The sequence below is a fragment of the Nicotiana tomentosiformis genome, chromosome 5 (genome assembly GCF_000390325.3).
Source record: "Nicotiana tomentosiformis chromosome 5, ASM39032v3, whole genome shotgun sequence".
NCBI lineage: Eukaryota > Viridiplantae > Streptophyta > Magnoliopsida > Solanales > Solanaceae > Nicotiana > Nicotiana tomentosiformis.
Genome location: NC_090816.1, coordinates 108111230 through 108126534, shown reverse-complemented (window position 1 = coordinate 108126534; position 15305 = coordinate 108111230).

Below are 15305 nucleotides of genomic sequence, written 5' to 3'. Positions count from 1 at the left end.
TGCCGCGACGTTAAATCAGGCGCTTCTTGGGAGGCCACCCAAGTTAGTTAGTTCATTGTTTTGTAGGAATTAGATCTTGTATGTATATTAAAAAAAAAAAAGTATTCCAGATATATAAAAACGAGGCAGATGCGTCGCATCCCCCTCAGCATGAAAAAAATTGACGGGCCAATTGCTCAAGGCAGTGAAGTCTGCCTAACGCGTCCGTGTCGCGTCTAACAAATTTTGAAGGAAAAAGAGGGGATGCGTCGCATCCCCCTCAGCATGAAAAAATTGACGGGCCAATTGCTCAAGGCAGTGAAGTCTGTCTATCGCGTCCGTGTCGCGTCCAACAAATTTTGAAGGAAAAAGAGGGGATGCGTCGCGTCTAAGCTCGCACGCACAGGTAAGTACTATATATTTTAACACATCTTAAGAATAAACTGAGGCATACAAATGCATACAAATTCGTTAATCGAACTTGCGACGCATACAAACGCATACACATCTCTCTAATTCAACTTGCAAGCATACAAACGCAACAGGTACGCATCATCTTCTTCGTTCTTTCTTTGGTTTCTCTCCTAATTCGTCTCTCTTCTCTCTCTCAATGGTAGCAACAAGTAGGTTTTGCAATTTCAAATATCACACATGTAAAAGCCTGGGGTTTAGGGCTGTCGTTCTTGGTAGTTGTACTGGTTGCGAGATGATAAACTATAATTCCCTTCATCTCGTCAAATTTTGGGAGGGTAGTCGCATTACCCAACTGATAGAATGAACTAGGCACACTTGTTGCATATCACATGTTCGACGAATTGTCCATGAGGAGAATTTAGGCGTCGGTGAAGTCTGAGTAACCGAGCAACATTGGTATATGCTTGAGAATAGGTGTGGGGTCGAGTGAGGTGCTATGTGAAAATTGACCGTGGTTAGTGAGCGTCGCTAGGATAGACCTCATGTTGAGCATAACGATATCTATATAGCGCAAGGCTTTTGTGTAAAATTGAAGAGAGTTATCACATACTTGCTGAAAGCCATGAGCTATAATTCCTATTCATATTTTGTTGTATGGATGAAATATTGAATGGCGGACGCTATAATTACGAATAATTGGAAGTGCAAGCTGTTGCAACGGCTTTAAAAGCTGAACTTCACTGTTTCATATGCTAATTGTTGATTTCTTTGCATTGCAGGTACACAGATTTGTAAAATGACAGCAACAAGTAAACCGTCAAAGCAACAAGACAACGATGGTAACAAGCAACCGCCCAAAAAGTCTACCGGAAGGGCAGCAGGCGGCCCAAATCCACAGAGAAAAAGGAAGCGGACAGAGAAGGAAATGGAACCGCTACCTAGGCAGTTAAGTGCTGATTCAGAGCAACAGGAAGAGGATACATTAGTCAGGAGAACAGTGAAGAAGGGTATTACACCAAGCAAAGGAATAGAGATAAGAGAGCCTGTGACATACCAAAGAAAAGCCTCCAAAAAAAGTGATCCGACTGATAAAGGGAAGGAGAAGATTACTACAGAATCTGAGTCCGAATCCAATTCGGATAATGACCTCCTACATGTCGACATGAGTGATGAAGATGAGGGTGAACCCATAGACCGAGTTGCTTGGGAGAAAAACTTTGTTAATGAGAAGGCATTCCGAGCCTATAAGAAGATACTGGTTTCAAAGAAGTATATTCCGGAAAAGCCGATCAACACTGGAACACTTAAGAAAAAGTACTCAGAGTTTCTAAAATTAATTCAAGGGGTGCAACAATGGGGACCCATCTTGAAAGGTCACGGCAAAGCCAACCTCACCATTGTTAGAGAGCTTTACGCCAATTGGCGTCACGCCAGGGGCAACATTGTGCGAGTAAGAGGGGTAGATATTAATGTGTCAGCTGAAGCTCTGAATAACTTCTTAAGGGTGCCACACACACTTACAGATATGTTTGACTCCATATGCAAAACACCAGATTATGCACACATCAAGTCTGTCCTATGCCCTACCAGGAAGGATGCAGAGTGGAAGCATGGGAGTATGGAGTACCATTCTATAGCCAAGGAATTCATGAGTGCGTTAGCACGTGTGGCCCTAAATTTCATATGTAACCGCCTGATGCCATGCCAACACAAAACTGATGTCCCTCATCACCGCGCATTAGTATTATATGCTTTATTAGAGGGGATACCGCTCAACTTAGGAGCCATCATGCACGATGAAATGCAGCGCACCAGGATGAATTACAAGTGGAGGCTGTTCTTTGCTAATACCCTATCAGCTTTCTTGACAGAGATGGGAGTACTATGGGACAAGGGGAATGACGACATTGAGGCTAAAGCTCCAGGACCATACGATGTCACCCATGTTCTAGAGCCAAACAAGGGAAGGTCTTCTAAGCTCACCATTCAACAATTATTTGAGCAGATGCAAGCAGATATGCAAGAGAACAGGGCTGAGCTGATAGCGACTCGTGTCGAGTTGAGTGCCACCAGGGATGAGTTGAGACAGACTCGTGCGGATCTAAGCCGAGTTCAGACCGAGCAGGCCACGATGATGAAGGAGATATCATTACTCCTCAGAGCTCTGGTTCAATGTGCAGGTACAGACATCTCCCAGCTGATTGCATCATCCACTGCCGGACCATCCACTCCTGTTCCTCCCATAGTCACCGAGGCTCCACTCAACAGGCCTATTGAGGTCGCTGTAACACCTGATACAGAATCAGCACCAGTTGTTGATGATAGGAATGCTATGGATGCAGATGCTCCTCCACCTTGAGGATGATTTTGAAAGGCCGGAGGGGGTCCCGATGAATGCTATGGATGCAGATGCTCTTCCACAGACTGCGGATGAGCCCTCCACCTTGACTTGAGGGAGTTCTTCTCACCCTACTTTACCTTGTTTGTGTGCATTGGGGACAACGCACAGTCCTAAGTGTGGGGTGGGGGCTATTCATATTTTGTTGTATGGATGAATGTACTAAAACATTCACTGGATTAATGGCATATAATAGCAGTAAATTCATCTATATGGAGTAACTCTCAGTTTATTCTCGAAATAAAATTAAATAAAATTAAAAAAAAAATTATCTATATATATAGTATCTCTGTAGGTAGTAATAATCCCCTGTGTTTTTCTTTGTACATCGGTTCTTTTCCATGAGATGTATTTTGAACCGGGTAGAAACTTTTTCTTTTAGAATATATTAGAGTTAGAAAATAAATGGAGGAAGAAATATGAGATTCCGAGGGGGCTACTGACTTGTTTGATAGTAGCATAGTCAGGCTTTGGCATATGTAGGGCCTCTCCTATGTTTTGAAATTGATCATGAAGCCTTCATGTATTGGATAGCATGTTTGTGATACCTATGTCTCGTTTACATGACTTATGTTCACTTTGCGCTTAATGTTTAATATCTCGTGGCTTCGTGAATACTTGCATTGTTTGAGAGTCGGAATGTGACTGTCCTTAATGAGTCATGTGCCATGTGTGGTGAGATTTTTTGTGTAGTCCATGTAGTGCACTTGTGTCTAGAACTTTTCCGGTATGTGAGTTGAAGCGAAATTTTAGGTGATGCTCGGTTTGAAAAAAATGATTTTAGGCTTTCTTTGATCTTTTTGAGCTTATTGCTTATCACAAATAAAATCAATCCCTAGTCAACCCTTTTGAGCCTGTAGACCTGTTATTTGGTATCCACATTACAAGCCTATACACTTTTTATTCTTAATCGACATTGTTTTGATCCTTTTACCTTTTAAAGCACTTTAATTGTTAGATGAGCGCTAAAAGAAGTAAGAAGGGACTAAGTGTGGGGTGACTTTTGAGTGGAACCAATGAAAGAAAGAATGGTGCACTTATTTTGGAAAATAATACACCACTAGCGGAAATTGAAAAAAAAAATAAAGAAAAGAGAAAGCTTTGTTGAATAAATTGTTGTCTTGTTCTTGCTAGTGGGTATGAATTAAAGTAGTGCTTAAAGAAAGAGGAAATATTGTTGGGGTGATATTATTTGTGAAATTGAAGTGGGGTTGAAGAATTTGTGCTTAAGTTATTTTGTGGATGTGTTAAAGTGCTTGGGAGGTTGAGTCACTATTCCTAAAATATATACTACCCATCCCTTAGCCCACATTACAACCATGAAAAAGTCCTAATTGATTTTAGATCGAGCGAGCTTACATTAGTAGAGATTTACATTAAGGGCAAGCTTATGGTACCAATTACATGCATGTGACTTCTTTTGTGAGAGTGAGCGACTTTCGTTGATATATGAGCATGAGATTCGAATGTGTGGATTGATTTGAATTTCTTAGTTTTTGTGAGGGCACATGGTTTCAAGAGGGATAGGTAACATTATTAGACTTCTCTAGGATGTTGGGTGTTCAAGCCACGAATATATTGTGACAATGAGTCATACATTGAGGCTAGGATTGTTATGAGCATGTTGACTTGTTTGAATATTTTTGAAGAAGGGCATAAGTAAAGGGAAGGGTATGTGATGCATAGCCTAGAGCTGAATTGTTGCAAATAACCACGGTCATAGGTGCAGTGTGCTTTGAATGATAAGAGCTCAATTTTGTTTCGTCTACTAGAGGATGGTTTGTTCGAGGACGAACAAAGGTTCAAGTGTGGGGTAGTGATGTTTGGCATATTTCGATATGTGTTGATGTTACTTTACCGATGTTTTAACCATTTCTTGATGTTATTTGATCTTTAAAATTCCCAACATGGTTTAATTATTGGTTTTATGACTAATTAAGTTATGTGTGACGATTTAAGGTGTTTTGAGTGCAAAATATGAAGAAAAGGTGGTCTAGCCAGAGGAAGAAGGGTTGGATGCGTCGCATCCAACCTAGAAAAACATCATCTTTCATGCACCCTTAGCAGTGAAGTCGGCCCATAGCGTCCGCCATAGCATCCGAAACTGGGAAGTAGAAGAGAAGGGTGGATGCGTCGCATCCACCCTCGCATGCAAAATTGGGAAGTAGAAGAGAAGGTGGATGCGTCGCATCCACCCTCACATGCAAAGTTAAGAAATGGAGGACGAGGTGGATGCGTCGCATCCACCTTAGCATCAACCCCTGAAGCCGATTTGGGCTAGGGTTAGGAGAACTCTAGCCCACGACTTTTTGGACGATATATATATAAAGCTTAAAAACGCTTTTTTGGGAGAGAACGACGGGATTGGACAAGAAAGAAGCTACAACCAAGTTCAAAAACCACGAAATTCGTCTTGAGTTCTTATTCTCTCTATCTTTTATTGATTCTTATGCACTCTTATGAAATTTTGGGTGATTGCCCGAATATGAGTGGCTAAGAATCCTATTGTTCTAGGGTCATGGGTATACATGAATGTTGATTTTTGAAGTTTAATTTGACTACGTTGAGTTTATCATATTGGGTTGTTTATTTAATTCTATTTTTAATTATTTTGCTGAGTAGCTAATAGTGAAATACTATCTACGAATCTAGAGTTGAACTCGAAAGTGGGAACCCTATATTGCATATAGAAGTAAATAGAGTAAGTTCTCATACCCGGGCATCGGGGAACGGATTCGCGATTAGGATAGAGATATACCTAATTGCCTTACTCGGTTGCAATACAGGAATTGTAAATGCGTTCTTGTTAAACTTAATTCCATAGACATATAGGTATTAAGTTAACTTGAATAGGTTTGTAAGAACTCGACAGATTCTTATAAGTTAAATTAACTCTGTGAATCAACAATTCCGATAAATCATTTAGTTATTTTAAACCAAGAATGCAACATGAATGTTAGATGACCCGTGACCCTGGAATATTATATCATATTGATTGTTATTCAAAACTATTTAAGTGTTGTGTTTATTTCTTAGAAATTCATTATTTGATAGTCTTTAGGTAGTAATTTAGAAAATTATATATTTTGTTAGAAATATCTTGAATCAATAAGCTATTCGAGTTTGAATTAGTCAAAAGTTAATCATAAGTCTTCGTGGGCACGATACTTTATTCACTACTTTATTACTTGACGACCACGTATACTTGCGTGAGTGTGTTTGGAACCGGCAAGTTTTGTGTAAGCAAGGGAGTATTTTGTGGTTGATCATTTGAACAAAACCCCTGTTCAGATATCCATTCTTTCACTACTGGAGAATTCTGAGGCACACAGGATTTCGTTGATGAAAGTGTTGAATGAAGCTTATGTATCCAACAACATTACCAGTGGAGAGATGGACAATATGAGAGGACAAGTGTTGGAAAGCCACAAGATCACTTTTCATAAAGACGAGCTACCATCAGAAGGACTAGGTCAAAACAGGGCATTGCATATCACAGTGCAGTTTGAGGATAAGTTCATTGCTAGAGTCCTGAGAGATGGGGGATCGAGTTTTAACATATGTCCACTAACTACTCTAAAAAGATTGGGTAAAGGATTGCACGAGATATGAGCAGGAAGTATGAATGTGAAAGCATTTGATGTGTCTCAAAGGGACACAATTGGGTAAACCAACCTTAGCCTGAAGATGGGCCCAACCTAGTTTGATGTTGAGTTTCAAGTGTTGGACATATCTGCTACTTACAACCTATTGTTGGGACGACCTTAGATATATACCGCTGGGGCCGTAACTTCTACTCAACATCAGGTCGTGAAGTTTGAGCGGAACCATCAGGAAGTGATCATTTATGGGGACGGAACTAATCCCATTTACACCAGTCAAACTGTTCCGGTCATCGAGAATAGATGGAAGTTGGGTGGAGAAACATACCATCGCATAGAGCGCGTCAACACAATTAAAAAGGACAAATGGTGGAGTAGTAATATAGATGGAATATTTGCATGGACAGGGTATGAGCCTAGCAAAGGTCTCGGTAAGAATCTTCAGGGAATCACCAAACCAATACAGCTAAAGCGTCACGGCACAACCTTTGGGCTTGGGGTATGAATTCACCTGGCACGATAATCAGAATTGATCACCACCATGGCGTGGTCCTTATTACCCTCTAGAGCAATCAGTACCACATTTGAGCCAGTCATTTCATCAAGCTGACAGGATGTGGGAGTCCGAAGAAAATGAAGTTCTAGCTGGTATAAGGAATCTATTTTTGGATGATGAAGACATGGATTGCAGTGCGATAGTTTAGGAGGAGGAGGAGGAAGGCTTCATTATTCAGACCGTGGAGAAGGGAGTTATTCTCAAGAACTAGACTGCTGCATCATTAAGGGCCCATCGAGTTCCTGGGTAGCCTGGCAATTAGCATCATTTATTTTAAAAGCAATTATTTATGAGCATTTAAGACATTTTAAGTATTTTGTTTTAAGCATGTTTTATTTTGAAATAATTGCTCGGGTCATCGAGCCGTACCTATTTGGCATTTTCAAGATTTATGCATTGTTTTTTATTATTCTTTACGTTTTTTCTCTACAACATTATTATTACCTATCCCGGTGAACTTACGACTCTGACATGTAATGAGACAACGCAATATATGGATGATGATTTAGAGGATCTGGAAGAGGATATAATGCCCGAGGAAATTGTCACAGAAGTGGAAAACTTTAAAAACAAGCCTAAGTCCAATTTGGATGAGACTGAAACAGTTAATCTAGGAGACTCTGAAACAGTCAAGGAAACACGTGTAAGCATTCACCTGTCAGCATTAGAGAAAGAAGAATACACTCGTTTCCTGAAGGAATATGAGTATATCTTTGCATGGTCTTATGATGACATGACTGGTTTGAGCATGTCCATAGTGGCTCATAAACTACCTACAACCCAATGTGTCCGCCGGTAAAGCAGAAACTCAGAAAGTTCAAGTCAGATATGAGTTTGAAAATCAAAGAAGAAGTCACTAAGCACATCAAAGCTAAGGTTCTCAGAGTGGTTGAATATCCAACTTGGTTGGCTAACATCGTTCCAGTTCCGAAGAAGGATGGGAAAGTCAGAGTATGCGTCAATTATTGCGACCTAAACAAAGCAAGTCCCAAAGATGATTTTCTGTTTCCCAACATACACATACTGATCAATAACTGCACCAATCATGAACTCCAATCCTTTTTGGATTACTTCGCGGGATATCATCAGATCTGGATGGATGAAGAGGATGATGAAAAGATAGCTTTTATCACACCATGGGGGTGTAATGCTATAAAATGTTGTCGTTTGGTCTGAAAAATGCTAGGGCCACTTATATGAGGGCCATGACAACTATTTTCCACGACATGATACACAAGGAGATAGAGCTATATGTGGATGATGTCATCATCAAATCCAAGAAAGGTACATATCACATAACAGACTTGAGGAAATTCTTTGATTGCCTTCGGAGGTACAATTTGAAATTGAATCCCGCAAAATATGCCTTCGGGGTCCCTGCAGGAAAATTATTAGGATTCATCGTCAGCCTCCGAGAAATTGAACTAGACCCATCAAAGGTCAAGGCTATCCAGGATTTTCCACATCCAAAGAACGAGAAAGACGTGATGAGCTTCTTGGGATGTTTAATTACATCAGCCGCTTCATAGCACAATCAACCGTGATCTATGAGCCTATTTCAAAATGTTAAAGAATGATGCCGCAACCAATTGGACTAAAGACTGCCAGAACGTTTTTGACAGAATTAAAGAATATTTGTCCACACCGCCAGTCCTGGTCCCGCCAGAACCTGGTAGACCACTGCTTCTCTATCTCTCCGTTTTAGATGGGGCTTTCGGTTATGTCTTAGGATAACATGATGATACGGGAAGGAAAGACACATGCCATATACTATCTGAGTAAGTAGTTCACACCGTACGAAAGCACGATATTCTTTGCTGGAACACACCTGATGTGCTTTGACCTGGATAGCCCAGATACTGAGGCACTACTTCTCTGCCTATACCACATATCTCATATCAAGTATGGATCCTCTAAAGCAGATCTTCCAGAAACCCATGCCTACATGGAAGCTGGAAAAATGGCAGATATTGATGAGTGAATTCGACATCGTTTGTGTGACTCATAAGGCGGTTAAGGGACAAGCATTAGCGGATCATCTTGTGGAAAATCCTGTAGGAGGAGAGTACAAACCACTTAAAACATATTTTCCTAATGAATAAGTATCATTCGTAGGAGAAAATATCGTCGAAGCCTACGACGGGTGGAGAATGTTTATCGGCGGAGGTGCAAACTTCAAAGAAGTGGGTATTGGAGTCAACATTATCTGGTATCCACGAAACTCATATTTCCATGCACCAATAATATGGAAGAATATGAGGCTTGCATATTAGGGCTCCATTTGGCCGTTGACATGAATATCCAAGAATTACTAGTAATTGGTGATTCAGATCTTCTGGTACATCAGGTGCAAGGAGAAAGGGCTACAAAGAATACCAAGATATTACCATATCTATATCATGTGCAAGAGATGATGATGAGGTTCATGAAGATAGAATTTAGACATGTCCCAAGAATCCAGAAAGAGTTCGCAGACGCATTGGCCACTTTGTCCTCCATGATACAACATCCGGACAAGAATTTCATCAACCCCATTCCGGTAAGGATTCATAATCAGCTAGCTTACTGCACTCATGTTGAATAAGAAGCAGAAGGGAATCCATGGTTCCATGATATCAAGGAGTACATGGTAAAAGGAGAGTACCCGGAGCATGCAAATCATACTCAAAAATGCACGCTCCGAAGATTGTCCAACCATTTCTTCCAAAGTGGAGGAATTATGTACAAAAGGACTCCAAACTTAGGATTATTACGGTGTGTTGATGCCAAGGAAGCATCCAAACTGCTCGAAGAGATACACTCTGGAACATGCGGACCACACATGAATGGTTTCATTTTAGCCAAGAAGATACTGAGGGCAGATTATTTTTGGATAACTATGGAAATAGACTGCATCAGATATGTCCAGAAATGTCATCAGTGCCAAATACACGCAGATATGATACGGGTTCCGCCAAATGAACTCAATGCAACGAGTGCACCTTGGCCTTTTGCCTCTTGGGGAATGGATGTCATTGGACCAATCGAGCTCGCCGCTTCAAACGGGCACAGGTTCATTTTAGTGGCCATCGACTACTTCACAAAATGGATCGAAGCTATATACTACAAAGCTGTAACCAAGAAAGTCGTCACAGATTTTGTCATAGATAGTATTGTTTGCCGATTTGGTGTTCCAGAGTCCATCGTCACCGACAATGTCGCCAATATCAATAGTGACCTATTAAAAGGTATGTGCGATACCTTCAAAATCAAGCACAAGAATTCCACAGCATACATGCCTCAAATGAATGGAGCTGTGGAGGCCGCAAACAAGAATATCAAGAAAATACAAAGGAAGATGGTAGACAACTACAAGCAATGGCACAAGAGGTTACCATTTTCCTTATTGGGGTACCGGACCATGGTACGCACGTCAATCGGGGAAACTCCTTACCTATTGGTCTACGGTACGGATGCCGTCATTCCCACCGAGGTAGAATTTCCCTCCCTGATAATTATACAGGAAGCTGAACTCAGTGATACAAAGTGGGTAAGAAGTCTTTTTAAACAATTAGCTCTCATTGATGGAAAAAGAATGAATGCAGTGTGTCATGGTCAACTTTATCAGAACAGAATGTCCAGAGTTTTCAACTAATGGGTCAAACCTAGACAGTTCGCACCGAGGCAGTTGGTGCTGAAACGAATCTTTCCACATCAGGATGAAGCCAAAGAAAAATTCTCACCCAACTGGCAAGGACCCTATATGGTTCACAGAGTACTAATAGGAGGAGCACTCATACTCGCAGAAATGGATGGTGAGATTTAGTCAAAGGTTACCAACTCAGATGTAGTCAAAAGATACTATGTTTAAAGCTATTTACATTTATGCAATTAATGTAACTGAACTACGCTTAACCTGATTCCCATTTAAGAGGGGATACGTAGGTAGCCATGTGGGTTAGATCACAATTCAATAAAATTCTCATTTTTCCCACAATCAGAAACTGGGGCAGAATGTTGAGGAGGACCCTCAAAATTCTATGGGAAGAGGGTCTCAATGTCTCTGATAAAGTCACAGTTACTGGTTCATCTAATTTATTTAATATTACTGTGTTTTAAATAACTATGCACACATACTATTCTCAAAGCTTTATTTTTAGCCAGATGCTACCCATGGTAACTTGAGCAGGATTTCAATGCAACGCAAAGAAAAGCAAGCAGGCGGAGGCACAAACCGACCTCCCCGTAAAACTCACAATTTTCCTTTGGATAAAGGAACAAGGAATTAGCCGCGAGTACGTGCACACCTTAGAATCACTATCTTCATAACAACAAAGCTACCGAACACAAACATATCTCCAACTAAGAAATACTCTGCTATCACTTATTATATTTTCATTGCATGAGACTAAGCATTGTCTCCATTTTGCATGAGGCTAAGCACTACCTTCCCTTGCATGAGACTAAGCACTGTATCCATCTTTGCATGAGGCTAAGCCCTGCCTCCTCAATTGCATAAGGCTAAGCACTGTCTTCCCTTGCATGAGGCTAAGCACTGTCTTCATCTTTGCATGAGGCAAAGCCATGCCTCCTCAATTGCATAAGGATAAGCACTGTCTCCATCTTTGCATGATCCTAAGACCTACCTCCTCAATTACATAAGGCTAAGCATTGCCTTCCCTTGCATGAGACTAAACACTATCTCTATCTTTGCATGAGGCTAAGCCCTGCCTCCTTAATTATATAAGGCTAAGCATTGCCGTCCCTTGCATGAGGCTAAGCACTGTCTCCATCATTGTATGAGGTTGTGCCCTGCCTCCTCAATTGCATAAGGCTAAGAACTGCCTTCCCTTGTATGAGACAAAGCACTGTCTCCATCTTTGCATAAGTTTAAGCTATGCCTCCTCAATTGCATAAGGCTAAGCACTGCCTTCCCTTGCATGACACTAAGCACTGTCTCCATCTTGCATGAGGCTAAAGACTGCCTCCTCAATTGCATAAGGCTAAGCATTGTCTCCATCTTTGCATGAGGCTACGCTCTTCCTCCTCAATTGAATAAGGCTAAACATTGCCTTCCCTTGTATGAGACTAAACACTGTCTCCATCTTTGCATGAGGCTAAGCCCTGCCTCATCAATTGTATAAGGCTAAGCACTTCCTTCCCAACGCACGAGACTAAACATTGTCACCAAGCTTGCACGAGATTAAGCATTGTGTCCCATTTTGCATGAGGCTAAGCTCTGCCTCCTTTATTGCATAAGGCTAAGCTTTGCCTTCCCAATGCACGAGACTAAGCATTGTCTCCAAACCTACATGAGCCTAAGCATTGTCTCTAACCTTGCATAAGATAAAGCATTGTCTCCAATATTGCACAAGACTAAGCATTGTCTCTCCTTGCATAACCACAAATGATGCAGTGTTCAAAACCTTCCATTATCTCTTCTCTCGGTGCTAAGCTCTGCCCCCGATTTTGTACAAGACTAAGCTCTGTCTTGTTTCATCTCAAGCATCATGTTTTTGCATCTCATGGGCTGAAGCATAGCCAAATTTTTCGAAGGCGTCATAGTCCGAAGGCATCATCCTCATAGCCGGAAGACACCATGCCATGGCCTGAGGATCTCTCAATATTGCACATCATTATTCGAAGGCATCATAGTTCGGGGGCACCATCTTTATCACCCGAGAACATTATTTCATGGCCTGCGAATCCCCTATCTTACAATTCATGGCCCGGGACATTACGGTCTAAGGACATCATCCTCACCGTCCAAAGACGATCTCCATAGTCCAAGGGGAATTTGCGTCATTCTTAAATTTATGCAATAATCTATATATATTTGTATGCATCGTATTTTGAGTTTGTTGGTGATCCAAGAAATAATCGTTCTCTTAACTGGAGCAATCTTCGCTCCGGCTTCCATTCAACGTTCATGTCCAGCAATTATTTCAAACATAACCAACCACCGTCTGTTGCCCATTTCCATCTGATAACCATTCAAATATCCATATCCATATCCATTCCTAGATACATTCGTTTATAATCCTGATATCGTCCTATCCAGAATATCTTGTCCGTTCTTACAATAACTCCATCGGTTTATTCCACCGTTGGATCCAGGACTACACATGGCCTGATTCCTATAAAAATAGGGATATGTAGGCAGCTCAAAAACTAGGGTTCAGCCTATATTTTTCAAAATCACCCCATTCGGTCAAAATCGGTCATCATTTCTTTACCCGATAACTCTTTCATCCTTCCCTGGTAAATAGGGGCAGCTGTTGATACCCGATTTTCCCTCAAATTTTTAAATATATATATTATCATGCCCCAACCCCATAGAGAGCGACCGACGCTCAACCGAGTGAACCTAGTCGAGCAAGCCTATTAAACCTTTCCTACCCGAGTCATTCATAATCCAAAAGGGATCGCATCACCATTTGTAAAACAGGTGAGAGATCAGTTATATAAATATATAAACGTTCCTAGTTCATTGTTTCTTATATATATTATGTCATAGTTGAGTTTCTGAAAGACAAGTCGATCAAACGGCCACCCCAACATACATACATGACCCACATAAACGTCTACGATGCCTCTAAGGATACAAAAGAGTAACAAGACAATGCCGGGAACAAGGCCCCGGCTATACCTCAAAATATGAAAACTTATACAAAAGAAGGACTGCATGACCCCTTGGAGAAATGGGGCTCACCAAGACTGTTGTGAGGAGAGAAAGAGAGCACCACTATCTACGATCGGCACTATCTGCGATGGAACCTCCTGCATCCATTCAAAGATTTAGTACCCCGGGCAAAAAGGGACGTTAGTAGTGTCAAATAGTACTAGTATGTAAGGCAAACACCAATCTTAGTAGAATAAACAGTGAAACAAGGAGGAGGCAGTCATAATAATCAATAAGTACTTCACACAAATATAATGAAACACCAAGTAAAGACCACATATTTTCCCATTCAATCTTTCCATCTTTTTAGGTTAATAATCTTTAGTGCCAAAGCCAAAACTCACAATGGCACCATGTTTTTACACGGAGTCCGGTCTCGGCCCGACCAGCTAAGTCATCTCAAGTGAGACATATCCATATCCACCATGTAAATCAATAATTCCAACACAAATGCCACCATGTGTACAACATGGCATCCGTTCTCGGCCCGATCGGCTAAGCCATCCTACTCGAGACATAACCTCATTCAATTGTTCTCTCAATTCACATTTCTTTCCCATGTTTCGTTACATGGAACAAACAACCTCATTTATTAAGTAGTTCTTGGCACTTGTGAACATTTTACAATTCGAGTCTTTCCCTTTTTATTCGTTCAGATAACATCATCATTCATGTCGATAAGTACCATCACATAAGGCATTCCACACATAATGGTAGGAGCTTGGAAAATCATAATTACGTTCTCAAATACCATGATGACACGGTAACCATCTAAAGTAATTAGGGAACATGAATCTTTCATTCCAACACACTAAGGCAAAAAATTCTTGTGTGATCAAGTTGGAACTTACACCCATTATTCGGACACTAGGAGTTCGATTCTAGGAAAAAGAGAGCTAGCCATACATACTTCAATTGCGTTTCTTTAGACTCTATAATTATCCGGAACCCTTAGCATCCTCAATATATTTTAGCAATATACAAATTGAACCCAGAATTAGGAAAACGTTCATGGTTCTAGCTCACTTTATCCCTACACTCTTTATCACACATGCATGTAAGATAAACCGCCCTCATACCCATGAAGTATAACACTAGTACCCCATTATAGCTATTTTTGAAATTAAGAGATGGGGTGATGAAGTCTTACCTTTTTGGATGAAGAATTTGGTGCTCTACTTGAGTAATCTTTGAGTGATGGTTGAAGATTAATTGATGAAAATTTGGCCCTCCTTTTAGAACCCTCTCTCTCACTCTAGAAATATTATAAATGAGCTTCAAAATAGACTAAAGGGGTGCTTTAACGGAATGGGGGTCGGGTTTAAAATTAAGAAAATGGGTGCCCCGATACAGGTCTGCGGTCGCATATGCGACCGCATAATGGTTATGCGGTCCGTAAAGCACCCGCAGAAATGGCCCTCAGGGGCCTAAACTTTCGGCCCAGGCATGCGATCAGTATGCGGTCCGCATACTTGTTTTGCGGTCTCATAATGCACCGCAGAACTCCCTACGCAAAAACCCAAGAGGGATTATGCGATTGATATGCGGTCCGCATATCGATTATGCGGTCGCATAATTAACCGCAAAACTGACCGCAAATTGACCAAACATTCTGCTTCACTCTGCGGCCAATATGCGGTCCGCAAAGTGATTATGCTGCCGTATAATGGGCCGCAGAAGCGCGTTCTTCTGCGA